Raw genomic sequence first — 21884 nt, forward strand, 5'->3', positions numbered from 1 at the left:
CTCTTCTCTGGACTCGCTCCAGAGCCTCAACATCCTTCTTGTGGTGAGGGTCCCAGAACCGAACACAGGATTCAAGGAGCAGCTCTCCAAGGAACTGACCCCAAGCACGGGGGATAACCCCAGGGGTGGTTGGGACCCTGGCCCTCAGCTCTGCCATCCCAACAAGGAAAAGCAACTTTCCTCCCATCTGTTCTATCTGCAACTGCTGAAGGTTTGTCACTCAATTCAAGGTCAAACAGACTTGCATAGAGAACATACCCCAACTTTTCACCTGTTACTCTTCTGATTTCTCACTGCCCTAGAAACTGCCTGGGATTCTTTCACACCAAACACAGCATCAACAGCAAATATTTACTTCCCCAGCCAGTGTGCACTTGAAAAGTGCTATATGGACCTGCTTGCATCCTTGAACAAAATAAGGTCAAAACATAAGCTGGATATAAAATGTGTAATACAAGGAATACCACAATATCCACAGAAGTTCCAGTTTCTATCTCCTTGTGAAGCTGTAGTCCCTGGCTGCCTGAGAATTCTAACCATATCTATTAATACCTGGGGGGGGAATTAATGATGATGCATGGATGAAGAACAAAAAAAGTACCATTTCCACAATGGAAAGGGTACAGTTTCACATACAGCATTCCCAATGTGTTGAGAAACTTTCTTTACAACAAAAGAAAAATTCTTTTTTCCAGTACAGTAAACATCAAACATAGGTTGGCCTCATACCAAAGAGATCCATGTAACCCATTGTCACTTAGATCTGGAAGTTACTCAGCCATCACCTCTCAAGCAGCAATCCATACAAATCTGAAGGATTTCAGACCAAATACTACTCTGAGTATTCTCTTTTTTACAAAGAATGACGCCGACCTTATTTTTACAGGCAAAACCACAACAAACTGAAAGAAAAACAATCAGTGTTGGATTTCACAGTGTTTGTCAGTGGGTAGATGCATGATCTATCCTTTCTACCAAGACTGAGTTCTTCGTTGACATTACAGTTCTGATTGCCAAAAGTCTGAGACCCTACAGAGCTTCTAGACTTGGTTACTTGTGGAAACCAGATGCAGCTTTCATCAAAGTTTCTACATTACCACTCATGTTACGTTGACATTTCATTATTGCACCATGTGATTCTGGCATACATTACTGGAAACCCATCATGATAAATTCTGGGAACAAGGGGAGAACAAGGTGATCAATATTTCGAAAATGGACAAAGCGAGAGGAAAACCAATTTCATGGAGAATTTCTTTTCTTGCTTTCTCTGATCTTTCTAATCTGAGAAGATTTTTACTGATCTCTTTCACTACAACACCCTGGGACAGAGAGAAAAAAAACTTCCATTTACCTTTCAGCATCAGACTTTCCATGTATGACAAAAATAATTAAGATATCTATGAAATTAGGAGACTCTGTGAAAATAATTCTGAACTCATGGCATAGTTCTAGGGCATTGTAGGTTTTCTTGTCACGGCAATTCCTAATTAATCAATCACCTTCAACAAAGCAAAAATGCATTAGAACTGGACAGCTTTTTCACTCCACCCAATGGGCTAATCAATCCCACGTGCAATTCAATTGAAATTAATACAAGAAGGCACATTGTTCTTCTCCTGAACACAACTTAGTCTGGTCTCCAAGTCCCAAGACTATAAATATTGTGAACAATAACCACATAGGCAGGTGAGGCATTCTCAAGGAAGAACTACAAGAACTGCTCCAAATAATACAAAAAGGAGCGGTAATAGAGATGCCATTTCCACCAGTCAGTGCAGGTGTTGCTGTTCTGCCATAAGCAGCAAGAGAATACCGCAGAGCCAGGGCTTTGTGTTCCCTTACATTATGTTCCCAGCATTAAGGTTGGAAAACTTACCTCTATTGGAAGCCTGGGAAAAGACAGTACAGTGCTCTACAGCACTGTCACTCATCTCTTGAGGCCTGCAGACTTTGAACCTTCACATTAATTTATTTTTTATACTATTGACTAGAATGATGGCACATCTGTATGTTCTGCTAACATGTGCAGGACGTGAGCCTTGAATGTGAAAACAACTATTGTGGGCAGACTCGTCTGGTTTTACTGCAGGCAGCGTGTGGTTACTCCTCAAGTAGCTAGGACTAACCTATTAAGAGAGATGCGTGCTTGAATGTCTGGTCTCAGTGCTTTCAAAGATCACTCTCCCTGCATTTCAGACTATATGCTTTTGTAATGCTAGCATATGCTTGACACGTGATACAAAGGAAAATAAAAGTAGTTTCCTTTATGTAATTGATAGCTAGAGTAACATTTATGAAGTGCTTACTTCTGTAAGACCACCTTTTTGGCCAGTGGCATATTCACAGAAATCAAAGTAATCCCTAAGTGTTAGCAGCGAAACTAGAGGCAGAACTAAAACATGAGGTAGTGGTGTTTAAAAATAAGTTGTTAAGCAACTCAACTTATCCTTTCTCTTGTCTGCAAGTCTCTGAGTAATGACTCAAATTCTTGAAAATATGTGGTAATGTAAACTGGCATGAGGAAGCACACATAGAAATTAATTTGTCTTTCTTTGGTGTCCATAGAAGACAGATGAACTTACATTCATCTTCCAAAATTTATATAAATTTTTATTTAAAGAGAATGGGATATATAGAAGTAGAAGAAGTCAACCTACAACATTTTTTCTGAAATTGCACTTAAAAAGAAATATAATCATATGGGCTAATGTAACTTTAGATGTCCTTTCTTAATCAGATCAGTCCAAGTGATTCTAGCTGCAAGATGACCAAAAGACACATACAATACTTTACAAAAGAACTCAGACTTTCCTTTATGATATTGTCAGAATTGACCAAACCCATGATAGTTATCTGGAACAAACTGGAACCAAAATGTGTTTAGGTATGGTTGGCAATTTAAAAACAAAACAAAAAAAGAAAAAAAAACAAACCCAAACCCACCAAAAAACAACTTAAATGAAATGTGAAAAACTTCAGAGAACAAATACCCTTCAAAGAAGAATATCAAAGGGCTCTTTTATTGCATGGATGGAGCAAGAGATAGCATGGACTTAGAACCCAAAAGGCATGCAGTTGCTTTAAGTACTTACCACATACCTTGATTTATATCAGGTATCCTACTACAGAGCCTGTGGGATTAACTACAGTCTGAGTAGGGATAATACACACAATTTCTTTTAAAATAAGCAGAACACTTACGAACTTAGTGGTTTACTTTTGGCTGAATTTTGTGACCAGGAGTAATTCAGAAAGGCTATATACTACCCTCAGTTCACAAAGAATAGCTCTATTAATACTGTTGAAGACATCATGACATAGATGCCACATGATCTCCATATGTGCATAGCATACATAAAACACCTTTGAGAACCCATTAAGCGTTTCAAGTATAGTATGTATGACAAATCAGACCTATAATTACACCACTGTCTAATTTCTTTGCTTTTCATGGTTTTGTTCACACAGGGGAACATGCAAATCTCCTGCTCAGCCCTGTCAGCTCTTCCTCATCTCTGATTACTGAGAGCACTCAACACCTCAAAAACCACTTGGCTAATAAAGACACTCCTGCACTTAAGTGACTGCAGGATGGATTTCCAATCAGCTAATGCAGCCTTCAAGTAAAGCCTAAGACTGGGATAACATATACTATTACACAATTCATCCTGTTGAATTAAATGTAAATAAAACACTACGAAAGCTGACAATGTCTTAGTGCAGCTCTTGCAGTACAGTGTTCCAGGAGGGAGAGGTAAGCAGTAAAACCATCTGACAGATTGTATCAGACAGTTGTTTATTACTGATAGGAATGACCTTGGACTGACAGAGAATGGGCAAAACCAACACAAAGAGTGTCTCAGGAAACAAGTCTTTCTTACTGCTTCAAAAGGTTCTAAGAAATGTTATTTTCTTCAACTTTAATGTATTGCCTGCTTACATAAACCTTCCTAAGTGCATCAGTAAAAATTGTTTTGCTTTGAAGGCCACAGAACCATCAGATTCTGGTAACAGTTTTCAGCCATTACTGACATTACTCAGTTACAGAGCCAGCAAATGTTTTTGTATGAAAAATTCTTGCACACATTTAATTCTTATGCATTTTTCATTTTGGTATAAGTATTTTAAAAAAGTGGAATTGCGTCAATATGCAGCTGTTTGAGAAAAGCATTTTTAACTCTTTGGAGAAAAAAAAACTTCTTTGAGCTGCTTACTTGCTTCCTTCACTTCTGTTGCAGTAATACTAACATGATTTGAAATGAATTTGCCACATCCAATGTGGAAAAGCAAGAATATAAGAACACACTACCTATGCATGTTAATATATGGTTAAAATGCAAGCAGAAAAAAGAAAGCAATTGAAATTAGAAACAATAGTCTCTGTACTGCTCCTTACAAACTCCAAAATAAACCAGAGCTGAATACACTTCCACAGTGGAGATTGGTAGAGAAGATTCTGACTATTTCATTCCGCCTGGTAAGCATTCGTCAGTTGTTCTTCCTTCCTCCCCAAAAAATGTTTATTCCAAACAAGATTTAATCCAAACGAGACTTCCTGGTAACACAATTTTACCATCCAAGCACTCTGCCATATGAACTCTGGTACATTATTTCAGACATCCTAAAATCTTGTATTAAAACACGTTTAGAAGTTTGGCAATTCAAAGTGGCACAAGAAATTTGTGCTTATGGGTACAGCCTTTAAGAAAACCGAGCAAAACAGACCCAGTGACACCAAGCAAACCTAAATAGGGATGCAACTTTTATAGTGGCTTTTGCCCAACTTCCTACCCTTGAAGCCTAGTCTTGTATTGAGAAGATTAAATGGCAATAAAAAAAAAAAAAACCAACCAACTTGCATTTTCCACAAAATACATATTGAACAATATATCTACTTAGGAACAAACTTACCAGAGGTGTTAGAAGCCCATCATTCTTCTCTGTTAATGTCATCCAGCATAGTATATGATACCTGTTATGTGACAGATGAGCACTTAACCAGCATCTGGTCCAAAGGGAAGTCCAAGTCTGCAAAGTAAAAAAAAACCAAGCAACCTTGAATTATTTTATACTCAAAATAATAATGCTGGTAAAGCAGACACAGCCAAGTGTGTCTCTATCTAAATTCATAGCAGACAGGAAATGCAAACAGAGTACAGAGACAGACAAATTATCTGGAAGGAGGATGTGTTACATCCTAGACATCTGCCTGGCACTGTGCTCAGCCTCTCCCACTAGCTCTTGCACAAGCTTGTTTAATCCTTACTGAAAAATGCCCAGAATGAAGTCCACCAGGCTCTAGCCTACCCCATGAAACTACATCTAATTCAATTTTGCATTGCAAACGTGTCATAAACACCTGGTCAAAGTAGTATAGATATATCCTCAATTTGACCAGAGCAGTCTCAAAATGCAGGTATCACTCCTGTAAGAGTCAGGACATAATTTCATCATGCCTCACACTAAGACAGAGGATTTTCTAGTCCCCCTTTCAGTATGTGGCCTGACAATCCATCCCCAACACAGCAGAAAGGTAAAAAAAAAAAAGGAAAAAAAACCCCAAACCTATCTAATTCAACAATTGCACCAGGTCACTCCTTAATGCGGGCATTCCCCCTCCTCCAGCAGGAGTTATTGGAGGGACATCTTTCTGGCTCTGTCACATGCTAAAGTCAGGGAGTGGTCAAATGACACTACTCAAGAAGCAGGACCCACCTAGATCTAGCAAAAAAAAAAAATTATTGCCATGGTCTTTTTGTTTGTTTGCCATGGCCTGCTTCCAAATCATCTGAAAACTAATCCAGCTGCAGCAGCCCAGAGTTCCCATGGGCTACTTTGTTCTGTTCCTAGCCAATAATTGAAGACATCTGCCTCCAGACAGAGTAAATTAACCTATACAAAACCTGGTGCTGTCATGCCAAACTGCTTCTGGTCCTGGCAGAAATACAGAAAAGGTAGCTCAGGCAATACTCTATTACACCAACCTTAATTAGAATAGCTTAAAGAGCAAAGAATATTTCTGGACTGCACAGATGAGGAGACATGGGCCAGAGTGTCTCCCAAATTACACCACTTGACGCTGCCCTTTCACTCATGAAAAGTGACTGCGCAGGAGTTAGGAAATTAATTCCCTGAGGCATGCCTCACCTTAGGGCTGCAGAAAGAGAAGACGTCATAGTGTTTGCTATCTTAGCTATCTTAGTCACTAGAACCCCCCTCAGCTACAACTGACTCAGTTACCAGCATAACATGTCACATTATGTCAGGAAACTAAGCTTGACTGTTCTGTTCCCCCTCGCCTCCTATACTCAACCAGAGCTCAGTAAACACACATCTTATTATCTTGTTTTCAGTGAGTTTATGAACAGGCAAGAAACAAGAGGCTGTAAACCATCAGCTGTCAGGATTTCCCTGAGGAACCTGAGGAACTGGGTTGTTTTCACTCACCCAGCTAGGCAGAAATAACACTGGGAATAAATTTGAAGAGCCTGGGGGGAATGGTGAACAGCTACCTATCTCTAAAGAGACTAATGAAACATGAATAAGATTTCAAATTCTTAACGTACCACAAAACATTATTTCCTCTGCAGGAAATCTAGGTGATTTGATCATATAATTGTATGTCACTACTTGCTCAGCACTTTATACACAGCCCTGACTTTTTTACTATTCATGAGATGACTTCAAAACCCTGCCAGCTGTCCTTGACCTCCAACTAGAAGTTTATTATTGCCAAGAAAAGTATAATTTGCATAGAAGCAAAAAGGAAAGTATCCTTCATCCCCCCAAAATAACCTCAACCCAAAAATCCTAGTAGTAAAGAAACCCCCACACACCACAAGAACTTAAATGCTAAAAACATTCTTTTTCCTGAACAGAAGCAAGTGAAAGAAAGTTTTGGCTCTAAAAAGGGGTTATTTTTGATTGAGAGTTTGTTTGCCTGAATAAAATTAACTGATTAAATAAAGTTACATTGAAACATTAGATGAGTACAAGCTTCTATGAATGTCATCCCATGGCCCACTGGACTCACTGTGGCTTCAAACAGTGGCATCTTCAGTGAGCTTTAGCCAAGTCCCTGTTGAAAACATACAAACTGCAGTTCTGGACAGACTGGCAACATAGCCACAGTCAAGCATGTTTTCAGATGGATATTTGTAGCACATAGGATGCAACCTCCCATTTCCAGTCCATGTTCCAAACCAGAATAGTTCAATTAACAACTTACACTTTTTCCTAGACAATCCTTACTTGAAATTACAAAACAAAGACAAAAAGCCTGTTGTAGCAACCTTCAAGTTTACATACTGAAACCTTCCCAAAGTCAAACCCAACTGAAAACAATTTTATTAAGATTTTGTGAATTTTCCTGTGACTAACAGCAGAGCCTATAATTCAAATAAGCCTTTTAAAAGAGGTGGATTTAGCTTCTCTTAAATTTCAACATCTCAAAGCCAAGAGACAATGTAAAGGTGTACAGTATTTCTTGAAACTGAATATATCACACATATGCTGTAAAAATACAATCTCTGTCCATACAAGTTTCCTTGAAAACAGACACTCTATTCAGAGAAAATAAATAGTAAAGTTTAATTTCTAATGCCAGACCTATTGGATTTGTCTATAACCATGCAGACCTATTAATTTGTCTGGTCTGGTGCATCTCCAAAGTTTGATTCGTATCAGAAAAGACTGGACAATGTTTCTATCTCCATTGCCCTTTCAATAATGGAGGGAAGAAAGCAAAACAAATAGATGTAAGCATCTTTTAACATATTTTACCACAAATTAAGCTGGAAGCCTCAGTCCTGCAACCAAACCAAATGGTTCTGTCCCCACAAAGCCTCACTAACATGAGTTGTGCTTTACGCTGGTAAAGGAGTCTGTTCACTGAGCACAAGGCTGTGGCAGACCTAGACACCCACATCATTGTCTGTCGGGTTTATAGCAAAAATAAATACTCTTGACCCATATACATCTCCAAGTTAAAACATACTCCTTCTCAATAAAACTAATCAATTCAGCAACAGCATGCTGATATGTGTATGTCTGTTTTGAAGATAAAGGTACTAAAAGAGAAATAGATATTGACGGAAGAAAATACGGGACAACACACACCGATCAATGTGATCCAAGTGAAGCCGTTTTATTTAGGGTTCGTTCTGCTTTTATAAACTTGTTTAACTTTAGCCCGCCTTCAACAGTTACCTTCCTAATTTGCATAACACAACAGAGTCGTTGTAACCTTTTATAACCTTGAGGACCCTGGCTATGGCTTCCTAGCTCCTCCCAGCCACAGTGCTTGGGTTGCTCATTGTGTGTTGCTACCCAACAAGATATGATATGTACTATCATATCAAACATACAGAGCTATTTTATTCTTGCTTCTGAAGGCTTTGGAAAACTATGATATAGATCAGTAACATTTTTTTTCCCACTCTAGTTTACAGCAACCTCCTCCAGCATCCATTGCTCTTGCTTTGGAAAATCTGTAATTACCAACCTGTTACACAAACATTTGCCTGAAAAGTATGACTATTCGCGCACTGCAATGTTAACAAGTAAGGAAGGAAAGAATGGTTTAATGTTATTAGCATAAACAAGATTTAAATAATAAAAAAAATAAAGAGGAAAATTTCTGCAAGGAAAACCAATGATGCCTTATACCATTGGGTAAGAATGCACAGACTTTAAAGCAAGCTTAATTGTACTTTACACATGTCAAATTACACCCTGGTACAAAAATGTACAGGTGATCTCAGGCCTCATTTACTTGGAAAAATTGCACTGGTTTAACTTCCTCCAGTTTTCAGATGCTGTAATTAAAGCCATATAATATTATTATGTTGGTTTAAGAATGTTTTATTGCAATTTACTCTATATCAAAGGATATCTTTTCTGCCCTAAAGCAAAACATGAACTCATATCAAAGTAAGCATCCACACTGCTTAGTTACACTTGCGCAACCTTTCCATAGCCTTAGTACAAATGCAAATGAGAAGGCACTCATCATACTGTGGACTCTTCTCTGATCCTTGTAACACACACCTCATTTGATTACAATAATCAAATTTTTTGCTCTATCCAAATCAAATTTACTCTTCGTGATGTCTTCTGCATAGAAAACTTTTGCCTAAGTTTATTCTCATCCACACAGTTAGGGAAAAGAGGCATTAAAAAAAAAACAACAAAAACCAGCTCAGTGCTTTGTACTTGATAGTCTGGTACAGCTGCATTCTTTTTATTGTTGGTTTAAGTTCAATCTAGTAATGTCACAGTAAGTTGTTGAGGTTTTTTTTAAACATGGTCTACTACTTTTGCCACAAATCAAATCATTAACAAATAATGACAGCTAGGTCAACACATATTACTTCAAAAATATGTCCTAAGATAGAACTCTCCATTTAAAATAAATTTTGGCATAAAAAACTTACATTGCTACCAATGAAAAATATACCTGTACCAACTTTAGGCAAAGAGAAAAAAAAACCAAAAAAACACATCACCCAAATGAAGCCTCTTCTTTAATATTCAGAAGGTTGTATTACAATTGTGTCCACACAATATTTTTTTTCTGAAATATAGCACATACATCTTTCATTTGGCTTATAATTTGCAGAGAACACTCAGGTATATGTGAATATTTTATCTTCCTCTTAAAAATCAGAATCACCTTCCTTCAGCAAGCTACTTTTCTTTCTGGAGATTCTACCAGTCTTCTGTAGTCTTCCAAGGATTCCCTCATCACAATATTTCACAGCATTAAGACTTGGCAAAAACAGGTTGCTGGTGTTCACTGGTTGAAAGACAATTTTTTTTTACCTCATTTGGACCTAGGTTTGAGAGCATGTGCATGGAACTTTTTTGTTCATTTCTATTATAATTTTTCTGTTGATAAACAGATCCTTTTGATAACATTACCACCTATAATCATAAGAATATGACAGCACAAATATTAAGGGAGGCAAAGGGGAAGATTCATGTAGCATATTCCTCAGGTTCCTTAAATATAATTATTATCTGTCACCTGCCTCCCCCTGCATGGCTCTCCCTTTTACGGGACAAGCCTGTGCATCCTCTCCACAAAATCCATTACATTACATTGCACTTGTAGCTAACTTTAGCATGACACCACCACCTTTGGAAGCTGTGAAGATTTATGGATACACACAATTTATAGTGGCTTTCATATTCTCTGCATTTTCTAATATGAAATTAAATATGTTTGCCTTTGTCCTCTGTTTTCCGATATATTAAGCAGCTGGTGCCCAGCCAAGAAATCTCAATATCCTGAAGAACTGAGCCATATGTTGTGGAACTTACTGCTCAGTTGCTGGGTTAATGGCAGCGGTCTCACAGAAGCACAGTAGAAATACCATCGGTGATGGTTATCACTGGCAGGTCATTCTGTCGTTAGGGGGGACTTGGCAAACAGTACCATGTCGTAATACCTCTGCTGACCAAACACAGCAAGGTGAGTTATAGACTGTAATCAGCACAGAGAAAGAGCACCATAAACCAATCACCCTCTTTATTCTGGGAACTTCTTACTAATAAGAATTGTACACTGAAGAAACAGCAGTACAGCCATCCAGTGTGTCACTGTGCCATCTGGCCAGCTCATAGTGTATATCTTGCATGAATTACACACTACAAACATATTATTTTTTTTTATAAGCCTGCCATGACTCTTCAAATCACTGATAATTCAGCCCACCTGAAGGACTTCACTTTCTAGTCTACTTTTAGTTTCTAGCACGTACAATTCAAGAATTTCTCAAGGAAATCCATTTTTGGCAAATAACTGAGGGTATCTCTGTGACTCCTTTAGATCAACCTTATGGAAACTGGAACGGAGATGAAACTTCTCGTGCGTTTCAGCGTACAGGAAAATTCAGGATGAACATGACAACAGTTGCAAAATAGCGTATTAAACAACGACAGATCTCTGTCATTGCAGTGTAACATACATGTTTGAGTAACAAAATGGGGCAAGCCAAGAGATAACTGATATAGGCAATGTTTACCAACCTGTTAAATGCTTAGCAGCTCTCACTTAATAACAGTAATAATGCTGGGCGCAGATTGAATTTGAAGTCTGGCTTAATAATTGCCTGTCATCTCCTGTTGAGCACCAATATCTTTTGAAAATCTGGATGTCTATTTACATATCTAAATTCAGAATTCTAAATGAGTTCCGTTGACATTATAGTCCAAGATGTACACTAAAACCTATTACAGCCTATTAACGTACAATTCTTAAAACATAAGCTACTCAGAAAAATCTAAAGTCATAGACACATTCACTCTTAAAAACCTACTGCAAATTCTTTCAGAGCCCATTAGCTTCATAAGATGGATAATCTCAGCACGTCATCCACTGCATTCTGCTGCTTGTTTATAACAATGGAATATATAGCATTGCTATCAAAAACTTCCAGCAAGAAGCATTCACTTATTTGAAAGTGTCTAGGTCTTGTAGCTGAAGAACTTCTGAATTATTTGATACAAAACTATTGCAATAGATTTCCTTATGTCTCTTGACTGTTCCTGTCTTTTGGGAGAATGTAGATTTACACCTCCTTTCTCCCCTGTAGCTTTAATGAGCTCAACTCAGGCATTACAGCAATTTATCTTACACAGCATCTGGTCAGATCCAAAGTCTATTTTTCTCTCCAGAATTTTATTAGTGTGCTTTCATTGCATAATCATTCCTACAGGTGTTTTCACAACCTGTTACTTGTTGGATATAAGCAGAATGAATAGCGAAAAAATAATTATTTTTCAAAATTCTCAAAACTACTGCTTTATATTCAGCTCTCCAAATCCATATCATAGCTCTAGATAAATAGCATAGAGGTAGAAGAGGCTTTACTGTAGCATCCATCAGTATCAAATTACTGACAGTTACTTGTGACTCTAAGAAAAACTGCAGTTTTTCCACCTGTTGTAGTAGTTCTCATGAACTCTAAAAGTCATTTTACTTTCAGAAGTAATGACTTACAACCACATCTACCTTGCTACCTTTCAGATAGAACTGACAGCTTACAAAAACAACCCCTTTGTAGACCTTTTTTTTACAACTTTTATTTAACACATAGCTGTATTCTAAGCAGCATTGTATCCTACAGCTAGGTTTGCACAGCCAGCTCATACCTAGCTGGGATACTCTCATCGTAGGAGAGTATTTATCTTAGGAGATGCACCCTTTCTTCTATTACATATCCCACCCCAGACTATTCAAGAGATAGACAGTCCTCAATTAGATCCGCAGAAGGACTCATATGTTGGCAAGAAAACAATCTTCAGCAACCACTAAATGAAACACACCTCCATCCACCTCCCAATACTTCATCTGCAAGTGTTCAAGCTATGTTCTGATATAGCACAGCTGTGCAACCTGGACCAGGGTCCTGGGAGAACTGCTTTAAGAAGCATTACCTGTGCCTCCACCCACACACCTTGTACCTTTTGGCTCTAGAGTTGCATTTAAGCTCAGGTCTGTGCCTTAGTCCTCATATAGCCTGTATTCTGGGTGTACCTAGTTTGGCCAAGGTGGCTTCCTAGCTAGACTTGGATCCACCTGGTCAATATGAACTATAGTAATTCAAAGTCTAGAAAGGAAAAAATGGCAATCTCATCCTTAAAATACGTTTCATAGTCCAATATACAATCATAGAATAGTTTGGGTTGGAAAAGACCTTAAAGATCATCCAGTTCCAACCCCCCTGTCATGGGCAGGGACACCTCCCACCAGATCAGGCTGCCCAAGGCCCCATCCAACCTGGCCTTGAACACCTCCAGGGATGGGGCAGCCACAGCTTCCCTGGGCAACCTGTGCCACTGCCTCACCACTCTCAGAGTGAAGAAAGTACTCCTCATGTCTAGTCTAAATCTTCCTCTCTCCAGTTCATACCCATTCCTCCTCATCCTAGCACTCCATGCCCTTGTAAAAAGTCCCTCTCCAGCTTTCCTGCAGCCCCTTCAGGTACTGGAAGGTCGCTATAAGGTCTCCTCAGAGCCTTCTCTTCTCCAAACTGAACAACCCCAACTCTCTCTTACGGGAGGTATATAAGGATCTTCCTTCTTTTTAAATGTATTTGGACACACATTTGGTACTCAGTTTTTACATTGATATAAACCTAGATTTCACAAAATTAATTGCAAAAGAAAATATTTTGCCTTATCCTAAGGAAGCTCAAAAATTTTTTTTTCTAATCAACTTTTTTTTACTATCTGCTTTCCAGGTATGTTAGGTTTGACCGAACTTATAAAAAGCAAAAGCCAGAGGTAACAAATGAATTATACTTCCCATTATTCACTGAGATCCTGGCACTTGATTCTGTACAGTTGACAGGCACAGAGTTCACAGGCTACTGCAGTGTACTTCTGCTGTCTTTGAATGGAGGAATAAGGACTCTCCTGATGTAAATGAATGTTGCTGAATGGTTGTCTTAACCTTCTGTGGCAGAACTGCAAGGAACGTCTTTCTGGGACACCAGAAGAGAGAAGCCATGACGTGTTTGCAAGGGGATGGCAATTTGTATAACCACAAAAAAAAAAAAATCCCTATTAAAATATTAGAGAAATACTTACCTTAAATACACGTATATGCGCATACGTGTGTGCAAATAGTTGAAATATTTCAGAAATTACTTTTTCGAGTCTTAACTTCTCTTTACGGGGATGAACATACAAAGGAAATGCAGGAGACTACAATGATTAAACAGTTCTTAAAAGGAGGAGGAGCAAGTAAACCGGCCGTTTGCATGTAGAGGCTTGGCAGGGGCATCTCCTGAAAGAACAACCTCCCTACGGGCCACCAGGGCGAGCTCTTGACCAGCAAACCCAGCCCCAAGCAAACCCAGATCAAGCAAACCCAGATCAAGCAAGCCCAGCCCCAGCAAACCTGCAGCTCTGCCACTTTGAGTCCTTCTCTCCTCCCGTGCTTTCGGGGAGGGGGGGGGAGGAGATGCCACGTCATTTAAAACCTAATACCTTCTTTTCAAAGCCTTTTTTGTACCTTCCTGCCTCGGTTCTCGATCAAAACATGAGTGCCAGTGTGCAGAAATGTGGTTTCCCAAGGATACGTTCAGCTCTAGGCAGCCAACTTTGTGGACACAGGGTCTATTCCGAAAACTTTCCACATCCACTGGAGCGATAAGAATCATAGAATCATAGAATAACCAGGTTGGAAGAGACCCACCGGATCATCGAGTCCAACCATTCAAGAGGGCAGGCTAACCCTGCAGGAAGCAGTTCTCTATGCTCCCTGAGTCCAGCTCGCTTCTGGTGACCTGCACCAGCAGAAGGTCCGACAACTCCTTTTCAACAACCCTTCTGCCAGCTGCCAGAACAAGTGATATTTTTTTACGCCATGGGTTTACTGGGCCCATCTCACTGCAGGTGTCGACAAGCTGCTCTTCAGTTAGTGGAGACGTGTCCTATTCCACAAATGGAGTATTTGATCATTTTGGCTTTTCCCTCCTTTTCCACACTAACACTTCAGCCTAGCATAGCTTAACTTCAAATATGTGAATGGTTTCCTTGATTTTTAATTGAAACGTGTTTTGCTAGTGCGGTGATGAAGGAGACACAGACCTCACAGTTTTCTCTGACTATATTCTTTTAATCAGCACAGCATGCAGGAGTCAAACTAAGAAAGTACTACTACTTCTTCTGGCTTCTCTCGTTTAGGCAGATCTTTATACAGTTCCTCAGTTTTCTGAGCTTCAGACAAACAGGATGGTTTTGGTTTTGTCCATTCTACACTCTCGTGACTGTTCTCAGCCATAACTCCAATTCACTTATTCCCAGGTGTTTTTTTTCCAGCCTGGCTTTCTCACACATTCAAGATTCATCATCCTGTGTATCTGGTTTGGAACACCTGGTCTTTTTAAAAATGTTTATTCTAATATGCTTGGTACCAGCTTCATGCTTTATCTTAGTCCCAATTAATCTTCCAACTACTTGGCGTTACTCCCACAGCCAGAGTTGTCTCCCTAAATCTAATCATGCACCACAAGGCAGAAGCTGCTGTGAAACCAAAGGGAGCTCATAGTGGAGGCCACTGCTTGGGAGCTCACTGTGGCAAACCATGTCAAGCTAAGACTTTTTTTGGCCATGGAGAATAACAATTACAGGTCAGAATAAGATTTAACTTTTTTGAGAACAGTGATATTCCCTGTGATATGTTTTTTTTATTCTTAGCCACAGAAATACGCTGCTGCAGGTGCAGTTTTCAAGTGATGCTGAAACTTACAGAGGTGTTAGTATTTAAGAGTTAAGAGTTTTTTTACAGTGATCAAAACACATTTTATCTTTACACAGATTCATCAAAACACATTTTATCTTTACACAGATTCTTCTAATTACAGTTCTTCACCTTAACAGATTTTGTACTATATGTTAGGCTCCTTAAAACCCATTCCCTTCTGTCAATTCCTCTATTATGACAATACAGAGCATTAAATTTTAAAGGGGGGGTAGAGCAGGGACAGATCACAAAGCCCACAGATGACTGGCTTTTCACTAACAGTGCCAGCTGCGGTGTGATCATCAGTCTCAGGAGGAACAGGATAAAGCCAGCCGAAGGCCAAATAATACCTGAAGAGCAAACACTTTATTTCAAACTTAAAGCAGAGCAGAAATAAAAATTCAAAATACTGGAAGTATGACACTTATTTTTAACTTGGTATTTAAATTTTAAGGGTTTATTACAAATATAAAAGAAAAATATGGCAGAAGATAGAGAAGAAAGCTTTTCATAATGTGATTTTAATGTCGAAAGAAACATTTATAACAAAAGTGCCTGCTGAAGGAACAACTTAGGCCCCAGTCCTTTATGTTTAAACATAGATATTTAACAAGATATTTAAACACCAGCTCTAGCCATGTGTGCAGCCTGCCTAACATCCGTGGATTTTTCATCACACTCCTGGGATGTGCACATGTTCTAATTCACTTCTAGTTCCCTCTTCAGAAATATGGGTCCAAAATTCTTGTCTCCAAAATGCTTCTCCAGCAGTTACCTATCCTTAAAAGCACCTAAGCTCTGTCAGCATCTCAGTTTTTGTTCTGAAGTTTTCCGTGACTGAAAGTCTCTTTTCTGGTACTGCAAATGTTTATTGTGGTAAGTAGCGATGAACCAAGCTCATTCTTGACCTTCACAAAGCAAACTTCCCTCCATCTTACATGCCGCAGTGATTTTGGTCCAGAAAGGAAGCCCAGAGCATTCTTAGTAGATAAGGTGGTGGAGACTGCTGCATTCCTTCAAAAAAAAAAAGCTGGTATTCACAGCATTTCTATCAAGTGACTCAGTGATTAGAATATTCATCCAAGCTTAGAGACATTTTCATTTAATTCATCCTTTACTTTAGGGTATTCACTCCCATATCTCTCACCACACTGAACAGTGACAAAAACAGTGGACAAAAGGATAAAAAGTTGAAAACATACAGGTAACTTGCAAGATATTTAATTGGGCTTGTTCCATTTTTTGTGATGAATGATGACTGAACATTATAGTGCCAAAGGCTCCCTATGGATCTGGTTCTGTTTTTTACACCTATTGCATTCAGGCCCCTAGGCATTCAAATTATTCAAGCTGATGAAGTTCATATAAAACATATTATTTCCTATGAATGACCATCTCAGATCAGCCCAGTCTCCAGCAGTAGCCAACTGTGGATGCCCTGGTAAGAACAGATGATGAGAACAAACCAATAAAAGCCCAGACTGTTCGTGCTCATGTAACTTAGCTCACTGTTAATGTACTGACTTAATTGTCTTTTTCATAAATAAACAAAGAGGATTTGTCTCACTATTAATATTGAGACCAAATAAAATTTAAAAAAAAAATAAACCAAAGGGTTTCTCAAGTCTTTAAATAAAAAGAGTGATGCTGTGTCTTGCTCCTCAGAATCTAGCCTGTGTGGGTACCAATGCAGTGTCATATGCTTTCTTATTTTTTCTCCTTATTGTTTCTCAGGAAACTAGGAGTAAAAGAGGTAAAGTGAGAACATCAATATTACTCTCACAATTAAAAACAACTTTCCAGTTTAGTGCCATTGTTAAGACTGATCTGTGCATTGATAAGCAAGTTTTGGAAGCTGCAGAATACTTTGTCATGCTCAGAGTTTACCCAAGCATGCTCTGTCTGTGTCTCTGTGTGTGTGTATATTTATATATACAAAAGACACCTAATAACATGTCACATTTCAGATGCTGTATCACAATTGTCACAGTTGCACCAAAGCACTTTGCTTCTGTCTAAAGTATTTGACCCAGCTAATGATCGGAGGTGGATTCCCACTGCCATAATCTCCAGGTAATAACAGGATAAACTTGCCTGTTGCTCCAATCTTTAATCTAAAAATCAGTGCAATAAGGGGTCCATCCCAGCAGGAAGCACCTGTTTCTATGCAAGTGGACATTTTCACAGTGCCTCTTATCTTGTAGTCAGTCCTGTTGTACCTTGTAAAATCTTTCCTTTCACTCCACATCTAACTGTGACATCTTCAAAGGCGTCTGTCATATCCATTGCCTATTTTAGTTGAGGTCCAAAAGTCCAGAATGGGTTTAGAGGAGAGGGAGCTGGAAAGTCAGCTCATGCTTCACCGGATCCAGGATTCCTGCACTCCGCTGCAGCCCAGCAAGCAGTTCTTTGGACAGCAGGTGCCGTCACTGTCCATTGCCATAGCTGAAGGAGGATGTTCCTTCTCTCAAAACTGTTCCTGTTGCCTATGGTAGGGTCACAGATAGCTTCACAGGTGCTCACTACAGCTCATGGTTTGTGAGCTCACAACCAAGTATGTTTCATACCACTCTCTGATGCATATTACTCTCTGAAAAGAAGGTTTACATATTTGCTAACATCATCAGATCAAAAAATGATACATCAGACTCTGGCCATCTAGCATCATCCATACTACTGACAGACTGTGGGAAGAGTCAGATTCACAGCCCCATAGCAGGATTAGCTCTATGACTCCTCCGCAGCTTTCTGGTGAGATTCACTGATATCCCGCTGCAAAAACTGCTGACTTTCAGAAAACCAGGAAAACAGGAGCAAAGGCAGGAGGTAAAACTACTGTTGCTAACAGAAATATGCTAAACAATTGTATCAGGGAAGCTGGTGGACCTACATTTATTGAAAAAAAAAAGGTGAAGCTGATGTCTTCTACCTGAGCACAAACACATACAGTCTGAGCTTACTGTTTTGTTTCACACATCGATAATTCAAAGCACCACAGGGTGCTGGCAGCCAGGTAGCGCCTGTCTATCTTTCTCATACAGCACTCCTGAGTCCTGGAAATGTACCTCTGCCTAGCAAGTTACATTAACTATAACTGTGACAAAAAAAAAACCATTTTTTTCAACATTTTTTTCAATATTTTTCATTTCTTTGCAAAGAATAAAAGATTCAAAGAAACAAGTCTAAAGATGTTTCTACATGAAGCTTTAGACTATTTGGCTGTGGAGCCTTCCACAGTACAGGAATGCAAAAGTTAACCCGTTCATTAGGATTCTCAGCTTTCAAAACCAGAGTCCGGCTCAAATCCCTATTTGGTGGAGATTAACAGTTCTGAGACGAAATAAGTAAGTAGTGCATACAAGATGTATTTCTCCTAACTGGAAAAAAGTTGAAGTCAAAACATGGTATTTTGGTCAACAGAAGTTCTTGATAAAAGGAGAGCAGGTAAGAATAATTCATAGCATGGGCACTTAGTAAAGCTGTCACTATTTACAAACAATAATATTTTAATCTCACTTGTATGTAGCTACTGTTAAAATTAACTAATATTTGGATAATCAGCTTGAAAAGCTAGGTAATGCCAGCATTTTTTTTTGTTTCATATTCAGACTCAGTCCCAAATATTGTTGAGAGTCTTAAATAAGTGGGTATCTCTTCAGTTTGTGCTGTACATGCAATATTTAGCCCCTGAAGCCGCTGAAGTCATTGCAGAGAAAAGGAATATTCAATCTCAATGTATTGTTTTATAAAGATATAAATGAAGCTCAAATTACAGAGAATGCAGATAAATAGTTCATATTTGCAATGTATTATCATGTAAGAAAGACAGGACTCAGTGGTAGAAACTTCAGACTTCATTAATTCTTCTTAAATAAAATCACATTTCTTTATCAAAAACAGTATGGCAGTAAATGGCTAGCTTGTAGTGACACAAATTACAGTATTTTTATTATCCATGAAATAAAACTGAACTTGTATTAGTTATGGATTTCAATTTAATTGCTTATTAAAAGAAGCAATGTTCTGACAATGCAAACTCATTTTTCAGTTTTATGGCTTCCTTACACTTTCACCTATTTACAATGTCTTTATTCTATGTAATTTACATTCCAGGCTTAGCTTACCACCATGATAACCAGGATATTGCCTTCTACTAGCCTTAAGCTCCTGCTCTTAACCATGCTCTAGTCAGGTGCACCCTGGACCTGAAAGAGGCTTCACTTGCGGAATAACGACACCCAACTCAGAGTTAGGTGCAGGTATGCGGCCGTGCACAGGGTGCAAGGGGGAATTTTCCTCCAAGCTTGCACACCAGGCGTGCAAGCCAGCACATTTTTATTGAGCTGTATTATTCATATGTATTAGGTTAGTATACATAGTCATGACTTTTCCAAGAAGTGGGTTGGGTTAGTAAGATTAGTTCCAAGAATTAATTAACATATATCTCCTCCTCCTTGTGCATGCGCTCCTCCTAGTGGTAGTGGTCGATGAGGGTCTTTGGGGATAAAGGCAGGTTGTCTTCGTCATGTTGAACTTTTCAACTTTCCTTCTTGCGCATGCTCTTAGACTTCTGGGCATCTCTTCAAGGTTGCATCTAGTCCTACCTGGTTCTTCTCCCTCTTATCATTGCACCAGTCCTTGTTATCTGGCTTAATTAGCTACAGTCACATTCTTTCCCCTTCTTTCTCACTGCAGCTTTGTTAAAAATTCCTTATGCAAGCGTAAGTATCCAGGCGCAGGATAGCTAGAAGTTATTGTTTGAGCTAATTCTATATTTTAGTTCTAAAATCACAGAAACTATACATAATATTCAAATCTATAATATGTTAATAACTCATAACAAATGATCTCTTCTTTCAAGCTGATTTAACTACAGAGTATTTTGCTGGGCCAGAGAGTTCAACAACATATGTCAAAGCTAGTACAATGAGAGGGCTGTCTCTCTATTACAGATGGAGCCTAGGCAGATTAACTGGCTAATTTAGCTGGTTAAGTCAAATACCCACTGTCGGGTCATATGAACTTCTCTCAGTTTATCTCTACAGCTATTTCTGGCAAGGTAATAACTTCTTGCGAGTTGCAACTTACAGTTGGAATCATGTGGCATCCTTCGCTGAGCTGACTTCCCCACAGACACATGGATGAGCTGATAAAGTTGCATTCAGAGGACTGGAGAAGGGCTTGCTCTACCATTTGTATGGAAGAAGACACTATTTGTGTTCTGTTTCTCTTATCACTATATGCCCCTGAATTTTCAGTTAACAGAGCAAATGCAGCTCTTTATAAATACAGTATTTCAATCATTATGCACGTAATTATCAAAGTATGTCTAATTGCTTTACAGAACCCTTTGATGCAGATAAACTGTTGAACAACTATTACCTCTTAATGGTTACACCTTTCCTTTGGTATTAAATCCTGAAAGGTGATCACAGAATCATAGAATGGGTTGGATTAAAAGGGACCTTACAGACCATGTAGTTCCAACCCCCCTGACATAGCCAGGGACACCTTCCACTACGTCAGCTTGCTCATAGCCTCATCCAACCTGGTCTTGAACACCTGGTTAGTGCAACTAAGATCTTAAAAACTCCCTTAAGTTTTTAAGCAGAAATTAAGCTAAGATTAGTAAATTTTCAGTGGAAATGCTACTCAGATTTTCTTAAAATATTGAGAGCAGCATTTGACAATACGTTCAGGGTTTCAAAGGAGATAAAAGAAGGTAATTTTTATAAGTTTAATATTCAAAGAAGATCTTTTCTTCAATTGCCAGGCCCTTGTGAAGAGATCAAACTTTCTTTGTGAGAGTGTTAAGTTTCCAGCTGCCTCATTTTTGTGTATCAGTTTTGTCCTGGGTAATCCAACTGGGCTTTAATGAAAGCAAACATTATAATCTACATAAAGTAAGCAATGCCACTACCGACGTTACACTTCTTGCTAGTCTGACCTCTAAATTCAAAGCACAAAACACAGGTCTATCAGGTTTCATATCTCCTTCAAATGCAATGTCCTACTTTGTATAATCATAAAAGCAAAGTAATCAATAAAATCTGGGTTCCACCAAACAATCTAAAATCTCTGTTGGTTTAACGTAGTCAGTAACAGAATTGGTTTGCATTCCTACTATTCCAGTTACCAAAGTTCAAAAAGAGTGTCACAAAGCATTACATTTTCCCACTGCTACCACAATGACTGCTGAAACAGAACTGCCATCAAAACCTGTTAATGCAAGAATTCTATAAGACAGAGATAAATTCAATCTGTGAAGCCCTGTGCCCCTCAAATGCCTATTCACAGCCAGGGAGCAACTCATCTCACTCTGGGAATCATAGAGACATAATTATGAATGAAATCCTGAAACTGCTTGTAGGTGATAGAAAAAGAAAAACTTTCTCTTCTTAGATTCCTGAATAACTGAATTGTATTTTCAGTTAAGTAAGGCTACTCTATGAAAAATAATTTTCCAAGGTCACGCAGGTCTCCACAAAAACCTGACAGATGTTTTCTTACTTCCAACCCTGACACTGACATCTCATACTTAGTTCTCACAGTCCTTCTTACATTTGTTTTGGGAGAGTAACATTCCTTCTTATTTCTCTTATAGTTTAAGACCAGGGAAGCAGCA

The sequence above is a fragment of the Phaenicophaeus curvirostris genome, chromosome 1 (genome assembly GCF_032191515.1).
Source record: "Phaenicophaeus curvirostris isolate KB17595 chromosome 1, BPBGC_Pcur_1.0, whole genome shotgun sequence".
NCBI lineage: Eukaryota > Metazoa > Chordata > Aves > Cuculiformes > Cuculidae > Phaenicophaeus > Phaenicophaeus curvirostris.